This window comes from Oncorhynchus clarkii, unplaced genomic scaffold, assembly GCF_045791955.1.
Source record: "Oncorhynchus clarkii lewisi isolate Uvic-CL-2024 unplaced genomic scaffold, UVic_Ocla_1.0 unplaced_contig_468_pilon_pilon, whole genome shotgun sequence".
NCBI lineage: Eukaryota > Metazoa > Chordata > Actinopteri > Salmoniformes > Salmonidae > Oncorhynchus > Oncorhynchus clarkii.
In genome coordinates, this window is record NW_027258011.1 from 66,272 (window position 1) to 82,500 (window position 16,229).

At 39.9% G+C, this 16,229-nt stretch overlaps 1 protein-coding gene across 1 annotated transcript in view; it reads left to right on the plus strand.

Annotated features, from left to right (window-relative positions):
- Window positions 1-16,229, plus strand: part of LOC139394486 (glutamate receptor ionotropic, NMDA 2A-like) — a 93,882-nt gene that overhangs the window by 46,315 nt on the left and 31,338 nt on the right. The gene's annotated exons all lie outside the window — the stretch shown is intronic.

A 16,229-nucleotide genomic window follows, 5' to 3' on the forward strand; every position in this document is an offset into this window, starting at 1 on the left:
GTAATGAGGTTATATACAGGGAGTACCAGGTAGTAATGAGGCTATATGCAGGAGTACCAGTAGTAATGAGACTATATACAGGAGTACCAGGTAGTAATGAGGTTATATACAGGAGTACCAGGTAGTAATGAGGTTATATACAGTAGTACCAGGTAGTAATGAAGTTATATACACAGAGTACAAGGTAGTAATGAGGCTATATACAGGAGTACCAGGTAGTAATGAGGCTATATACAGGAGTACCAGGTAGTAATGAGGCTATATACAGGGAGTACCAGGTAGTAATGAGGCTATATACAGGGAGTACCAGGTAGTAATGAGGCTATATACAGGGAGTACCAGGTAGTAATGAGGTTATATACAGGGAGTACCAGGTAGTAATGAGGCTATATACAGGAGTACCAGGTAGTAATGAGACTATATACAGGAGTACCAGGTAGTAATGAGGCCTTATACAGGGAGTACCAGGTAGTAATGAGACTATATACAGGAGTACCAGGTAGTAATGAGGTTATATACAGGGAGTACCAGGTAGTAATGAGGCTATATACAGGAGTACCAGTAGTAATGAGACTATATACAGGAGTACCAGCTAGTAATGAGGTTATATACAGGGAGTACCAGGTAGTAATAAGGTTATATACCGGAGTACCAGGTAGTAATGAGACTATATACAGGAGTACCAGGTAGTAATGAGGTTATATACAGTAGTACCAGGTAGTAATGAGGTTATATACAGGAGTACCAGGTAGTAATGAGGTTATATACAGGGAGTACCAGGTAGTAATGAGGCTATATACAGGAGTACCAGGTAGTAATGAGACTTTATACAGGAGTACCAGGTAGTAATGAGGTTATATACAGGAGTACCAGGTAGTAATGAAGTTATATACACGGAGTACCAGGTAGTAATGAGGCTATATACAGGAGTACCAGGTAGTAATGAGGCTATATACAGGGAGTACCAGGTAGTAATGAGGCTATATACAGGGAGTACCAGGTAGTAATGAGGCTATATACAGGGAGTACCAGGTAGTAATGAGGTTATATACAGGGAGTACCAGGTAGTAATGAGGCTATATACAGGAGTACCAGGTAGTAATGAGACTATATACAGGAGTACCAGGTAGTAATGAGGCCTTATACAGGGAGTACCAGGTAGTAATGAGACTATATACAGGAGTACCAGGTAGTAATGAGGTTATATACAGGGAGTACCAGGTAGTAATGAGGCTATATACAGGAGTACCAGTAGTAATGAGACTATATACAGGAGTACCAGCTAGTAATGAGGTTATATACAGGGAGTACCAGGTAGTAATGAGGCTATATACAGGAGTACCAGTAGTAATGAGACTATATACAGGAGTACCAGCTAGTATTGAGGTTATATACAGGGAGTACCAGGTAGTAATAAGGTTATATACAGGAGTACCAGGTAGTAATGAGACTATATACAGGAGTACCAGGTAGTAATGAGGTTATATACAGTAGTACCAGGTAGTAATGAGGTTATATACAGGAGTACCAGGTAGTAATGAGGTTATATACAGGGAGTTCCAGGTAGTAATGAGGCTATATACAGGATTACCAGGTAGTAATGAAGTTATATACACGGAGTACCAGGTAGTAATGAGGCTATATACAGGAGTACCAGGTAGTAATGAGGCTATATACAGGGAGTACCAGGTAGTAATGAGGCTATATACAGGGAGTACCAGGTAGTAATGAGACTATATACAGGAGTACCAGGTAGTAATGAGGTTATATACAGGGAGTACCAGGTAGTAATGAGGCTATATACAGGAGTACCAGTAGTAATGAGACTATATACAGGAGTACCAGCTAGTAATGAGGCTATATACAGGGAGTACCAGGTAGTAATGAGGTTATATACAGGGAGTACCAGGTAGTAATGAGGCTATATACAGGAGTACCAGGTAGTAATGAGACTATATACAGGAGTACCAGGTAGTAATGAGGCCTTATACAGGGAGTACCAGGTAGTAATGAGACTATATACAGGAGTACCAGGTAGTAATGAGGTTATATACAGGGAGTACCAGGTAGTAATGAGGCTATATACAGGAGTACCAGTAGTAATGAGACTATATACAGGAGTACCAGCTAGTAATGAGGTTATATACAGGGAGTAACAGGTAGTAATGAGGTTATATACAGGGAGTACCAGGTAGTAATGAGGCTATATGCAGGAGTACCAGTAGTAATGAGACTATATACAGGAGTACCAGGTAGTAATGAGGTTATATACAGGAGTACCAGGTAGTAATGAGGTTATATACAGTAGTACCAGGTAGTAATGAAGTTATATACACAGAGTACCAGGTAGTAATGAGGCTATATACAGGAGTACCAGGTAGTAATGAGGCTATATACAGGAGTACCAGGTAGTAATGAGGCTATATACAGGGAGTACCAGGTAGTAATGAGGCTATATACAGGGAGTACCAGGTAGTAATGAGGCTATATACAGGGAGTACCAGGTAGTAATGAGGTTATATACAGGGAGTACCAGGTAGTAATGAGGCTATATACAGGAGTACCAGGTAGTAATGAGACTATATACAGGAGTACCAGGTAGTAATGAGGCCTTATACAGGGAGTACCAGGTAGTAATGAGACTATATACAGGAGTACCAGGTAGTAATGAGGTTATATACAGGGAGTACCAGGTAGTAATGAGGCTATATACAGGAGTACCAGTAGTAATGAGACTATATACAGGAGTACCAGCTAGTAATGAGGTTATATACAGGGAGTACCAGGTAGTAATGAGGCTATATACAGGAGTACCAGTAGTAATGAGACTATATACAGGAGTACCAGCTAGTATTGAGGTTATATACAGGGAGTACCAGGTAGTAATGAGACTATATACAGGAGTACCAGGTAGTAATGAGGTTATATACAGTAGTACCAGGTAGTAATGAGGTTATATACAGGAGTACCAGGTAGTAATGAGGTTATATACAGGGAGTTCCAGGTAGTAATGAGGCTATATACAGGATTACCAGGTAGTAATTAAGTTATATACACGGAGTACCAGGTAGTAATGAGGCTATATACAGGAGTACCAGGTAGTAATGAGGCTATATACAGGGAGTACCAGGTAGTAATGAGGCTATATACAGGGAGTACCAGGTAGTAATGAGGCTATATACAGGGAGTACCAGGTAGTAATGAGACTATATACAGGAGTACCAGGTAGTAATGAGGTTATATACAGTAGTACCAGGTAGTAATGAGGTTATATACAGGAGTACCAGGTAGTAATGAGGTTATATACAGGGAGTTCCAGGTAGTAATGAGGCTATATACAGGATTACCAGGTAGTAATGAGACTATATACAGGAGTACCAGGTAGTAATGAGGTTATATACAGGAGTACCAGGTAGTAATGAAGTTATATACACGGAGTACCAGGTATTAATGAGGCTATATACAGGAGTACCAGGTAGTAATGAGGCTATATACAGGGAGTACCAGGTAGTAATGAGGCTATATACAGGGAGTACCAGGTAGTAATGAGGCTATATACAGGGAGTACCAGGTAGTAATGAGCTTATATACAGGGAGTACCAGGTAGTAATGAGGCTATATACAGGAGTACCAGGTAGTAATGAGACTATATACAGGAGTACCAGGTAGTAATGAGACCTTATACAAGGAGTACCAGGTAGTAATGAGGCTATATACAGGAGTACCGGGTAGTAATGAGACTATATACAGGAGTACCATGTAGTAATGAGGTTATATACAGGGAGTACCAGGTAGTAATGATGTTATATACAGGGAGTACCAGGTAGTAATGAGCTTATATACAGGGAGTACCAGGTAGTAATGAGGCTATATACAGGAGTACCAGGTAGTAATGAGACTATATACAGGAGTACCAGGTAGTAATGAGACCTTATACAAGGAGTACCAGGTAGTAATGAGGCTATATACAGGAGTACCAGGTAGTAATGAGACTATATACAGGAGTACCATGTAGTAATGATGTTATATACAGGGAGTACCAGGTAGTAATGATGTTATATACAGGAGTACCAGGTAGTAATGAGACTATATACAGGAGTTCCAGGTAGTAATGAGGTTATATACAGGGAGTACCAGGTAGTAATGAGGCTATATACAGGAGTACCAGGTAGTAATGAGACTATATACAGGAGTACCAGGTAGTAATGAGGTTATATACAGGGAGTACCAGGTAGTAATGAGGTTATATACAGGAGTACCAGGTAGTAATGAGACTATATGCAGGAGTACCAGGTAGTAATGAGGTTATATACAGTAGTACCAGGTAGTAATGAGGTTATATACAGGAGTACCAGGTAGTAATGCGGTTATATACAGGGAGTACCAGGTAGTAATGAGGCTATATACAGGAGTACCAGGTAGTAATGAGGCTATATACAGGGAATACCAGGTAGTAATGAGGCTATATACAGGGAGTACCAGGTAGTAATGAGGTTATATACAGGAGTAGCAGGTAGTAATGAGGCGATATACAGGGAGTACCAGGTAGTAATGAGGTTATATACAGTAGTACCAGGTAGTAATGAGGTTATATACAGTAGTACCAGGTAGTAATGAGACTATATACAGTAGTACCAGGTAGTAATGAGGTTATATACAGGAGTACCAGGTAGTAATGAGGTTATATACAGGAGTACCAGGTAGTAATGAGACTATATACAGTAGTACCAGGTAGTAATGAGGTTATATACAGGAGTACCAGGTAGTAATGAGACTATATACAGCGGGTACCAGGTAGTAATGAGGTTATATACAGGAGTACCAGGTAGTAATGAGGTTATATACAGTAGTACCAGGTCGTAATGAGGTTATATACAGGAGTACCAGGTAGTAATGAGGTTATATACAGTAGTACCAGGTAGTAATGAGGCTATATACAGGGAGTACCAGGTAGTAATGAGGCCTTATACAGGAGTACCAGGTAGTAATGAGGCTATATGCAGTAGTACCAGGTAGTAATGAGGTTATATACAGTAGTACCAGGTAGTAATGAAGTTATATACAGGGAGTACCAGGTAGTAATGAGGCTATATACAGGGAGTACCAGGTAGTAATGAGGTTATATACAGGGAGTACCAGGTAGTAATGAGGCTATATACAGGAGTACCAGGTAGTAATGAGACTATATACAGGAGTACCAGGTAGTAATGAGGCCTTATACAGGGAGTACCAGGTAGTAATGAGACTATATACAGGAGTACCAGGTAGTAATGAGGTTATATACAGGGAGTACCAGGTAGTAATGAGGCTATATACAGGAGTACCAGTAGTAATGAGACTATATACAGGAGTACCAGGTAGTAATGAGGTTATATACAGTAGTACCAGGTAGTAATGAGGTTATATACAGGAGTACCAGGTAGTAATGAGGTTATATACAGGGAGTACCAGGTAGTAATGAGGCTATATACAGGAGTACCAGGTAGTAATGAGACTATATACAGGAGTACCAGGTAGTAATGAGGTTATATACAGGAGTACCAGGTAGTAATGAAGTTATATACACGGAGTACCAGGTAGTAATGAGGTTATATACAGGAGTACCAGGTAGTAATGAGGTTATATACAGGGAGTACCAGGTAGTAATGAGGCTATATACAGGGAGTACCAGGTAGTAATGAGGCCTTATACAGGAGTACCAGGTAGTAATGAGGCTATATACAGTAGTACCAGGTAGTAATGAGGTTATATACAGTAGTACCAGGTAGTAATGAAGTTATATACAGGGAGTACCAGGTAGTAATGAGGCTATATACAGGGAGTACCAGGTAGTAATGAGGTTATATACAGGGAGTACCAGGTAGTAATGAGGCTATATACAGGAGTACCAGGTAGTAATGAGACTATATACAGGAGTACCAGGTAGTAATGAGGCCTTATACAGGGAGTACCAGGTAGTAATGATACTATATACAGGAGTACCAGGTAGTAATGAGGTTATATACAGGGAGTACCAGGTAGTAATGAGGCTATATACAGGAGTACCAGTAGTAATGAGACTATATACAGGAGTACCAGGTAGTAATGAGGTTATATACAGTAGTACCAGGTAGTAATGAGGTTATATACAGGAGTACCAGGTAGTAATGTGGTTATATACAGGGAGTACCAGGTAGTAATGAGGCTATATACAGGAGTACCAGGTAGTAATGAGACTATATACAGGAGTACCAGGTAGTAATGAGGTTATATACAGGAGTACCAGGTAGTAATGAAGTTATATACACGGAGTACCAGGTAGTAATGAGGTTATATACAGGAGTACCAGGTAGTAATGAGGTTATATACAGGGAGTACCAGGTAGTAATGAGGCTATATACAGGGAGTACCAGGTAGTAATGAGGCCTTATACAGGAGTACCAGGTAGTAATGAGGCTATATACAGTAGTACCAGGTAGTAATGAGGTTATATACAGTAGTACCAGGTAGTAATGCAGTTATATACACGGAGTACCAGGTAGTAATTAGGCTATATACAGGAGTACCAGGTAGTAATGAGGCTATATACAGGGAGTACCAGGTAGTAATGAGGCTATATACAGGGAGTACCAGGTAGTAATGAGGTTATATACAGGGAGTACCAGGTAGTAATGAGGCTATATACAGGAGTACCAGGTAGTAATGAGACTATATACAGGAGTACCAGGTAGTAATGAGGCCTTATACAGGGAGTACCAGGTAGTAATGAGACTATATACAGGAGTACCAGGTAGTAATGAGGTTATATACAGGGAGTACCAGGTAGTAATGAGGCTATATACAGGAGTACCAGTAGTAATGAGACTATATACAGGAGTACCAGCTAGTAATGAGGTTATATACAGGGAGTACCAGGTAGTAATAAGGTTATATACCGGAGTACCAGGTAGTAATGAGACTATATACAGGAGTACCAGGTAGTAATGAGGTTATATACAGTAGTACCAGGTAGTAATGAGGTTATATACAGGAGTACCAGGTAGTAATGAGGTTATATACAGGGAGTACCAGGTAGTAATGAGGCTATATACAGGAGTACCAGGTAGTAATGAGACTATATACAGGAGTACCAGGTAGTAATGAGGTTATATACAGGAGTACCAGGTAGTAAAGAAGTTATATACACGGAGTACCAGGTAGTAATGAAGTTATATACACGGAGTACCAGGTAGTAATGAGGCTATATACAGGAGTACCAGGTAGTAATGAGGCTATATACAGGGAGTACCAGGTAGTAATGAGGCTATATACAGGGAGTACCAGGTAGTAATGAGGTTATATACAGGAATACCAGGTAGTAATGAGGTTATATACAGGAGTACCAGGTAGTAATGAGGTTATATACAGGGAGTACCAGGTAGTAATGAGGCTATATACAGGAGTACCAGGTAGTAATGAGACTATATACAGGAGTACCAGGTAGTAATGAGGTTATATACAGGAGTACCAGGTAGTAATGAAGTTATATACACGGAGTACCAGGTAGTAATGAGGTTATATACAGGAGTACCAGGTAGTAATGAGGTTATATACAGGGAGTACCAGGTAGTAATGAGGCTATATACAGGGAGTACCAGGTAGTAATGAGGCCTTATACAGGAGTACCAGGTAGTAATGAGGCTATATACAGTAGTACCAGGTAGTAATGAGGTTATATACAGTAGTACCAGGTAGTAATGCAGTTATATACACGGAGTACCAGGTAGTAATTAGGCTATATACAGGAGTACCAGGTAGTAATGAGGCTATATACAGGAGTACCAGGTAGTAATGAGGTTATATACAGTAGTACCAGGTAGTAATGAGGCTATATACAGGGAGTACCAGGTAGTAATGAGGCCTTATACAGGAGTACCAGGTAGTAATGAGGCTATATGCAGTAGTACCAGGTAGTAATGAGGTTATATACAGTAGTACCAGGTAGTAATGAAGTTATATACAGGGAGTACCAGGTAGTAATGAGGCTATATACAGGGAGTACCAGGTAGTAATGAGGTTATATACAGGGAGTACCAGGTAGTAATGAGGCTATATACAGGAGTACCAGGTAGTAATGAGACTATATACAGGAGTACCAGGTAGTAATGAGGCCTTATACAGGGAGTACCAGGTAGTAATGATACTATATACAGGAGTACCAGGTAGTAATGAGGTTATATACAGGGAGTACCAGGTAGTAATGAGGCTATATACAGGAGTACCAGTAGTAATGAGACTATATACAGGAGTACCAGGTAGTAATGAGGTTATATACAGTAGTACCAGGTAGTAATGAGGTTATATACAGGAGTACCAGGTAGTAATGAGGTTATATACAGGGAGTACCAGGTAGTAATGAGGCTATATACAGGAGTACCAGGTAGTAATGAGACTATATACAGGAGTACCAGGTAGTAATGAGGTTATATACAGGAGTACCAGGTAGTAATGAAGTTATATACACGGAGTACCAGGTAGTAATGAGGTTATATACAGGAGTACCAGGTAGTAATGAGGTTATATACAGGGAGTACCAGGTAGTAATGAGGCTATATACAGGGAGTACCAGGTAGTAATGAGGCCTTATACAGGAGTACCAGGTAGTAATGAGGCTATATACAGTAGTACCAGGTAGTAATGAGGTTATATACAGTAGTACCAGGTAGTAATGCAGTTATATACACGGAGTACCAGGTAGTAATTAGGCTATATACAGGAGTACCAGGTAGTAATGAGGCTATATACAGGGAGTACCAGGTAGTAATGAGGCTATATACAGGGAGTACCAGGTAGTAATGAGGCTATATACAGGGAGTACCAGGTAGTAATGAGGTTATATACAGGGAGTACCAGGTAGTAATGAGGCTATATACAGGAGTACCAGGTAGTAATGAGACTATATACAGGAGTACCAGGTAGTAATGAGGCCTTATACAGGGAGTACCAGGTAGTAATGAGACTATATACAGGAGTACCAGGTAGTAATGAGGTTATATACAGGGAGTACCAGGTAGTAATGAGGCTATATACAGGAGTACCAGTAGTAATGAGACTATATACAGGAGTACCAGCTAGTAATGAGGTTATATACAGGGAGTACCAGGTAGTAATAAGGTTATATACCGGAGTACCAGGTAGTAATGAGACTATATACAGGAGTACCAGGTAGTAATGAGGTTATATACAGTAGTACCAGGTAGTAATGAGGTTATATACAGGAGTACCAGGTAGTAATGAAGTTATATACACGGAGTACCAGGTAGTAATGAAGTTATATACACGGAGTACCAGGTAGTAATGAGGCTATATACAGGAGTACCAGGTAGTAATGAGGCTATATACAGGGAGTACCAGGTAGTAATGAGGCTATATACAGGGAGTGCCAGGTAGTAATGAGGCTATATACAGGGAGTACCAGGTAGTAATGAGACTATATACAGGAGTACCAGGTTGTAATGAGGTTATATACAGTAGTACCAGGTAGTAATGAGGTTATATACAGGAGTACCAGGTAGTAATGAGGTTATATACAGGGAGTTCCAGGTAGTAATGAGGCTATATACAGGATTACCAGGTAGTAATGAGGCTATATACAGGGAGTACCAGGTAGTAATGAGGCTATATACAGGGAGTACCAGGTAGTAATGAGGCTATATACAGGGAGTACCAGGTAGTAATGAGCTTATATACAGGGAGTACCAGGTAGTAATGAGGCTATATACAGGAGTACCAGGTAGTAATGAGGTTATATACAGGAGTACCAGGTAGTAATGAAGTTATATACACGGAGTACCAGGTAGTAATGAGGCTATATACAGGAGTACCAGGTAGTAATGAGGCTATATACAGGGAGTACCAGGTAGTAATGAGGCTATATACAGGGAGTACCAGGTAGTAATGAGGCTATATACAGGGAGTACCAGGTAGTAATGAGCTTATATACAGGGAGTACCAGGTAGTAATGAGGCTATATACAGGAGTACCAGGTAGTAATGAGGCTATATACAGGAGTACCAGGTAGTAATGAGACTATATACAGGAGTACCATGTAGTAATGAGGTTATATACAGGGAGTACCAGGTAGTAATGATGTTATATACAGGAGTACCAGGTAGTAATGAGACTATATACAGGAGTACCAGGTAGTAATGAGGTTATATACAGGGAGTACCGGGTAGTAATGAGGCTATATACAGGAGTACCAGGTAGTAATGAGACTATATACAGGAGTACCAGGTAGTAATGAGGTTATATACAGGGAGTACCAGGTAGTAATGAGGTTATATACAGGAGTACCAGGTAGTAATGAGACTATATGCAGGAGTACCAGGTAGTAATGAGGTTATATACAGTAGTACCAGGTAGTAATGAGGTTATATACAGGAGTACCAGGTAGTAATGCGGTTATATACAGGGAGTACCAGGTAGTAATGAGGCTATATACAGGAGTACCAGGTAGTAATGAGACTATATGCAGGAGTACCAGGTAGTAATGAGGTTATATACAGTAGTACCAGGTAGTAATGAGGTTATATACAGGGAGTACAAGGTAGTAATGAGGTTATATACAGGAGTACCAGGTAGTAATGAGACTATATACAGGAGTACCAGGTAGTAATGAGGTTATATACAGGAGTACCAGGTAGTAATGAGGTTATATACAGTAGTACCAGGTAGTAATGAGGTCTTATACAGTAGTACCAGGTAGTAATGAGACTATATACAGTAGTACCAGGTAGTAATGAGGTTATATACAGGAGTACCAGGTAGTAATGAGGTTATATACAGGAGTACCAGGTAGTAATGAGACTATATACAGTAGTACCAGGTAGTAATGAGGTTATATACAGGAGTACCAGGTAGTAATGAGGTTATATACAGGAGTACCAGGTAGTAATGAGACTATATACAGGGGGTACCAGGGAGTAATGAGGTTATATACAGGAGTACCGGGTAATGAGGTTATATACAGTAGTACCAGGTCGTAATGAGGTTATATACAGGAGTACCAGGTAGTAATGAGGTTATATACAGTAGTGCCAGGTAGTAATGAGGCTATATACAGTTGTACCAGGTAGTAATGAGGCCATATACAGGGAGTACCAGGTAGTAATGAGGTTATATACAGTAGTACCAGGTCGTAATGAGGTTATATACAGGAGTACCAGGTAGTAATGAGGTTATATACAGTAGTACCAGGTAGTAATGAAGCTATATACAGGGAGTACCAGGTAGTATTGAGGTTATATACAGTAGTAGCAGGTAGTAATGAGGTTATATACAGTAGTACCAGGTAGTAATGAGACTATATACAGTAGTACCAGGTAGTAATGAGGTTATATACAGGAGTACCAGGTAGTAATGAGGTTATATACAGGAGTACCAGGTAGTAATGAGACTATATACAGGAGTACCAGGTAGTAATGAGACTATATATAGGAGTACCAGGTAGTAATGAGACTATATACAGTACTACCAGGTAGTAATGAGGTTATATACAGGAGTACCAGGTAGTAATGAGACTATATACAGGGGGTACCAGGGAGTAATGAGGTTATATACAGGAGTACCAGGTAGTAATGAGGTTATATACAGTAGTACCAGGTAGTAATGAGGCTATATACAGGGGTACCAGGTAGTAATGAGACTATATACAGGGAGTACCAGGTAGTAATGAGGTTATATACAGGGAGTACCAGGTAGTAATGAGGTTATATACAGGAGTACCAGGTAGTAATGAGGCTATATACAGGGAGTACCAGGTCGTAATGAGGTTATATACAGTAGTACCAGGTAGTAATGAGGTTATATACAGTAGTACCAGGTAGTAATGATAATATATACAGTATTACCAGGTAGTAATGAGGTTATATACAGGAGTACCAGGTAGTAATGAGGTTATATACAGGAGTACCAGGTAGTAATGAGACTATATACGGAAGTACCAGGTAGTAATGAGACTATATATAGGAGTACCAGGTAGTAATGAGGTTATATACAGGAGTACCAGGTAGTAATGAGACTATATACAGGGGTTACCAGGGAGTAATGTGGTTATATACAGGAGTACCGGGTAATGAGGTTATATACAGTAGTACCAGGTCGTAATGAGGTTATATACAGGAGTACCAGGTAGTAATGAGGTTATATACAGTAGTGCCAGGTAGTAATGAGGCTATATACAGGGGTACCAGGTAGTAATGAGGCCATATACAGGGAGTACCAGGTAGTAATGAGGCCTTATACAGGGAGTACCAGGTAGTAATGAGGTTATATACAGTAGTACCAGGTCGTAATGAGGTTATATACAGGAGTACCAGGTAGTAATGAGGTTATATACAGTAGTACCAGGTAGTAATGAGGCTATATACAGGGTTTTCCAGGTAGTAATGAGACTATATACAGGGAGTACCAGGTAGTAATGAGGTTATATACAGGGAGTACCAGGTAGTCATGAGGTTATATACAGGAGTACCAGGTAGTAATGAAGCTATATACAGGGAGTACCAGGTAGTATTGAGGTTATATACAGTAGTAGCAGGTAGTAATGAGGTTATATACAGTAGTACCAGGTAGTAATGAGACTATATACAGTAGTACCAGGTAGTAATGAGGTTATATACAGGAGTACCAGGTAGTAATGAGGTTATATACAGGAGTACCAGGTAGTAATGAGACTATATACAGGAGTACCAGGTAGTAATGAGACTATATATAGGAGTACCAGGTAGTAATGAGACTATATACAGTACTACCAGGTAGTAATGAGGTTATATACAGGAGTACCAGGTAGTAATGAGACTATATACAGGGGGTACCAGGGAGTAATGAGGTTATATACAGGAGTACCAGGTATACCTGGTACCAGGTAGTAATGAGGTTATATACCAGGAGTACCAGGTAGTAATGAGGTTATATACAGGAGTACCAGGTAGTAATGAGACTATATACAGGGGGTACCAGGGAGTAATGAGGTTATATACAGGAGTACCAGGTAGTAATGAGGTTATATACAGTAGTACCAGGTAGTAATGAGGCTATATACAGGGGTACCAGGTAGTAATGAGACTATATACAGGGAGTACCAGGCAGTAATGAGGTTATATACAGGGAGTACCAGGTAGTAATGAGGTTATATACAGGAGTACCAGGTAGTAATGAGGCTATATACAGGGAGTACCAGGTCGTAATGAGGTTATATACAGTAGTAATGAGGTTATATACAGTAGTACCAGGTAGTAATGATAATATATACAGTATTACCAGGTAGTAATGAGGTTATATACAGGAGTACCAGGTAGTAATGAGGTTATATACAGGGGTACCAGGTAGTAATGAGGCCATATACAGGGAGTACCAGGTAGTAATGAGGCCTTATACAGGGAGTACCAGGTAGTAATGAGGTTATATACAGTAGTACCAGGTCGTAATGAGGTTATATACAGGAGTACCAGGTAGTAATGAGGTTATATACAGTAGTACCAGGTAGTAATGAGGCTATATACAGGGTTTACCAGGTAGTAATGAGACTATATACAGGGAGTACCAGGTAGTAATGAGGTTATATACAGGGAGTACCAGGTAGTCATGAGGTTATATACAGGAGTACCAGGTAGTAATGAAGCTATATACAGGGAGTACCAGGTAGTATTGAGGTTATATACAGTAGTAGCAGGTAGTAATGAGGTTATATACAGTAGTACCAGGTAGTAATGAGACTATATACAGTAGTACCAGGTAGTAATGAGGTTATATACAGGAGTACCAGGTAGTAATGAGGTTATATACAGGAGTACCAGGTAGTAATGAGACTATATACAGGAGTACCAGGTAGTAATGAGACTATATATAGGAGTACCAGGTAGTAATGAGACTATATACAGTACTACCAGGTAGTAATGAGGTTATATACAGGAGTACCAGGTAGTAATGAGACTATATACAGGGGGTACCAGGGAGTAATGAGGTTATATACAGGAGTACCAGGTATACCTGGTACCAGGTAGTAATGAGGTTATATACCAGGAGTACCAGGTAGTAATGAGGTTATATACAGGAGTACCAGGTAGTAATGATGCCTTATACAGGGAGTACCAGGTAGTAATGAGGTTATATACAGGGAGTACCAGGTAGTAATGAGGTTATATACAGGAGTACAAGGTAGTAATGAGGTTATATACAGGTGTACCAGGTAGTAATGAGACTATATACAGGAGTACCAGGTAGTAATGAGGTTATATACAGGGAGTACCAGGTAGTACTGAGGCTATATTCCAGGAGTATGAGGTAGTAATTAGGTTATATACCAGGAGTACGAGGTACTAATGAGGTTATATACAGGAGTTCCAGGTAGTAATGAGGCTATATACCAGGGAGTACCAGGTAGTAATGAGGCTATATATAGTAATACCAGGTAGTAATGAGGCTATATACAGTAGTACCAGGTAGTAATGAGGCTATATACAGGAGTACCAGGTAGTAATGAGACTATATACTGGAGTACCAGGTAGTAATGAGACTATATATAGGAGTACCAGGTAGTAATGAGGTTATATACAGGAGTACCAGGTAGTAATGAGACTATATACAGGGGGTACCAGGGAGTAATGAGGTTATATACAGGAGTACCGGGTAGTAATGAGGTTATATACAGTAGTACCAGGTCGTAATGAGGTTATATACAGGAGTACCAGGTAGTAATGAGGATATATACAGTAGTGCCAGGTAGTAATTAGGCTATATACAGGGGTACCAGGTAGTAATGAGACTATATACAGGGAGTACCAGGTAGTAATGAGGTTATATACAGGGACTACCAGGTAGTAATGAGGTTATATACAGGAGTACCAGGTAGTAATGAGGCTATATACAGGGAGTACCAGGTAGTAATGAGACTATATACAGGGGGTACCAGGTAGTAATGAGGTTATATACAGGAGTACCAGGTAGTAATGAGGTTATATACAGTAGTACCAGGTCGTAATGAGGTTATATACAGGAGTACCAGGTAGTAATGAGGTTATATACAGGGAATATACAGGGAGTACCAGGTAGTAATGAGGTTATATACAGGAGTACCAGGTAGTAATGAAGCTATATACAGGGAGTACCAGGTAGTAATGAGGTTATATACAGTAGTAGCAGGTAGTAATGAGGTTATATACAGTAGTACCAGGTAGTAATGAGACTATATACAGTAGTACCAGGTAGTAATGAGGTTATATACAGGAGTACCAGGTAGTAATGAGGTTATATACAGGAGTACCAGGTAGTAATGAGACTATATACAGGAATTACCAGGTAGTAATGAGACTATATATAGGAGTACCAGGTAGTAATGAGACTATATACAGTAGTACCAGGTAGTAATGAGGCCTTATACAGGGAGTACCAGGTAGTAATGAGGTTATATACAGGAGTACCAGGTAGTAATGAGGCTATATACAGGGAGTACCAGGTAGTAATGAGACTATATACAGGGGGTACCAGGTAGTAATGAGGTTATATACAGGAGTACCAGGTAGTAATGAGGTTATATACAGTAGTACCAGGTCGTAATGAGGTTATATACAGGAGTACCAGGTAGTAATGAGGTTATATGCAGTAGTACCAGGTAGTAATGAGGCTATATACAGGGGTACCAGGTAGTAATGAGACTATATACAGGGAGTACCAGGTAGTAATGAGGTTATATACAGGGAGTACCAGGTAGTAATGAGGTTATATACAGGAGTACCAGGTAGTAATGAAGCTATATACAGGGAGTACCAGGTAGTAATGAGGTTATATACAGTAGTAGCAGGTAGTAATGAGGTTATATACAGTAGTACCAGGTAGTAATGAGACTATATACAGTAGTACCAGGTAGTAATGAGGTTATATACAGGAGTACCAGGTAGTAATGAGGTTATATACAGGAGTACCAGGTAGTAATGAGACTATATACAGGAATTACCAGGTAGTAATGAGACTATATATAGGAGTACCAGGTAGTAATGAGACTATATACAGTAGTACCAGGTAGTAATGAGGTTATATACAGGAGTACCAGGTAGTAATGAGACTATATACAGGGGGTACCAGGGAGTAATGAGGTTATATACAGGAGTACCAGGTATACCTGGTACCAGGTAGTAATGAGGTTATATACCAGGAGTACCAGGTAGTAATGAGGTTATATACAGGAGTACCAGGTAGTAATGAGGCCTTAT